This window comes from Symphalangus syndactylus, chromosome 19 (assembly GCF_028878055.3).
Source record: "Symphalangus syndactylus isolate Jambi chromosome 19, NHGRI_mSymSyn1-v2.1_pri, whole genome shotgun sequence".
NCBI lineage: Eukaryota > Metazoa > Chordata > Mammalia > Primates > Hylobatidae > Symphalangus > Symphalangus syndactylus.
The window spans coordinates 68,922,917-68,925,179 of NC_072434.2; the positions used below are offsets into that span (position 1 = coordinate 68,922,917).

General features: G+C 47.6%; 1 pseudogene; it reads right to left on the reverse strand.

Moving 5' to 3' along the window:
* Nucleotides 1–637: 637 nt before the first annotated feature.
* Nucleotides 638–2,216, reverse strand: LOC129458160 (prohibitin 1-like; annotated as a pseudogene).
* Nucleotides 2,217–2,263: the final 47 nt, after the last annotated feature.

Below are 2,263 nucleotides of genomic sequence, written 5' to 3' on the forward strand. Positions count from 1 at the left end.
TCACCCCACCCCCTATTGTTGCCCAATGTACATTAATTGAGAAAGAATAACTTTTTTTGTATTTTGTTAGGCAGCCCCTGAACCCCAGGACAGGTTCAGAGAGACTCCCAAGAGTAACATTTGTAAAAGTCTTGGCCAAGCTCAATTTTTATTCCTCTAGTTAAGGCTCAGTGGGAGCTTTTAAAAGGTCAGCAGAGAAGGTAAATTTAGGAGACTACAAAACTGAAAAAGGAGAGTAGTAGCTGCTTAGAGAGAATTTTCTTTTTTTTTTTTTTTTTTTTTTTTTTGAGACGGAGTCTTGCTCTGTCACCCAGGCTGGAGTGCAGTGGCGCAATCTCGGCTCACTGCAAGCTCTGCCTCCCGGGTTCACGCCATTCTCCTGCCTCAGCCTCTCCGAGTAGCTGGGACTACAGGCGCCCGCCACCACGCCCGGCTAATTTTTTGTATTTTTAGTAGAGACGGGGTTTCACCGTGGTCTCGATCTCCTGACCTCGTGATCCGCCCGCCTCGGCCTCCCAAAGTGCTGGGATTACAAGCGTGAGCCACCGCGCCCGGCCCTTAGAGAGAATTTTCACTTCAAACTGATGAGTCCTCAAACTGTAACCATTGAAGATTTTTTTTCCTAAAGTAATTGTTTTCTGAAATCTATTTTCTTTCTTTTTTTTTTTTTTTTTTTTGAAATCTGAAGTGATTTTACCTTTATTTCCTTCACTTTAAGTCAATCATGAAATTTCACAGTGATTTCTGGGGTGGGGGCAGAATGGGGGCAGAAGGGAGGCTGTGTCAAGAATCACCGGGGCTGTGGCCCGATCAGCCCGCGGAGGTGGAGGCAGTGTGGGCCCTCACTGGGGCAGCTGGAGGAGCACGGACTGCCCCACCGGCAGATAGGCGACGTTCCAAGAGCGTGAGAGGAGGTACGCGATGTCTTCCGCAGCTTCCTGCTCGATCACACCGTCCCCTGTGGTGGCCAGTGAGTTGGCAATCAGCTCAGCTGCCTTGGAGTCGCCCTCAGCAGAGATGATGGCCACCTTTTTCTGCTGCTCAGCCTTTTCCACCACAAATCTGACCCTCTCTACTTCCTGCTGAGCCACCTGTTTGGCTTCCACCACTTCTGTGAACTCCTTCCCAAAGGTCAGATGTGTCAAGGACACGTTGTCCAGGATGAGCCCAAAGGTGGCTGCTCGCTCCGTAAGGTCATTGCTTACCTACCTGGAGACCAGCTCTTTCTGGGTGATTAGTTCTCCAGCATCAAAGCAAGCCACCGCTGACTTGAGGATGTTGGTCGTGATGGACAGAAGCACACGCTCATCATAGTCCTCTCCGATGCTGGTGAAGATGCGAGGAAGCTGGTTAGCAATGGGCCGGAACAGGATGCGCAGCGTGATGTTGACATTCTGTAAATCTTTGCTACCAGTGGTGACTGGCACTTTACGTGGTAGAGAACGGCAGTCAAAGATAATTGGTTTCCGTACCCAAGGGATGAGACAGTGAGTCCCTTCCCCTACCACAATGTCCTGTACTCCATGAAATCGGTCAAAGATGACAGCCCTGTGCCCAGCATCCACATTATATAAAGCAGAGCTCACCACGCCTCCTGCAACAGCTAAGGCCAGGCCAAACTTGCTGATGGACTCAAACACTTTGGCAGCCATGTTTTCTTCTGCTGGACCCTCTCACACCTGCCTCCACTCTGACCTCCACATGAATTCCCCAACCACACACACCCTGAAATCTATTTTCATTTACTACATTCCTCACATTTACTACATCTAATAGAATAAATATGAAATTGAAAAAAGCAATCAAAGTATGTTCATACAAAAGAACCGACTATGGCAAGTTCTCCCTGTCCATTTAAATATGCATTTAGCCCAGCATGGTGGCATGCGCCTATAGTCCCAGCTATAAAAATAAATAAATAAACATGCTTTTCTTTACCCCTGAATATCAATTTACATTAAAGTTTTCAATTTAATTCAATAAACACGACTGAATGTCTATTATGATCCAGTCACTGTCTGGGGCACATCTATGCGAAATGAAGTACATGTAAAATTGAAGGCATTTGGCCAGGCGTGGTGCCTTACGCCTGTAATCCCAGTACTTTGTGAAGCCGCAGTGGGTGGATCACCTGAGGTCAGGAGTTCAAGACCAGCCTGGCCAACATGGTGAAACCCCATCTCTACTAAAAATACAAAAATTAGCCAGGTGTGGTGGTGCAAACCTGTAGTGTCAGCTACTTGGGAGGCTGAGGCAGGAGAGT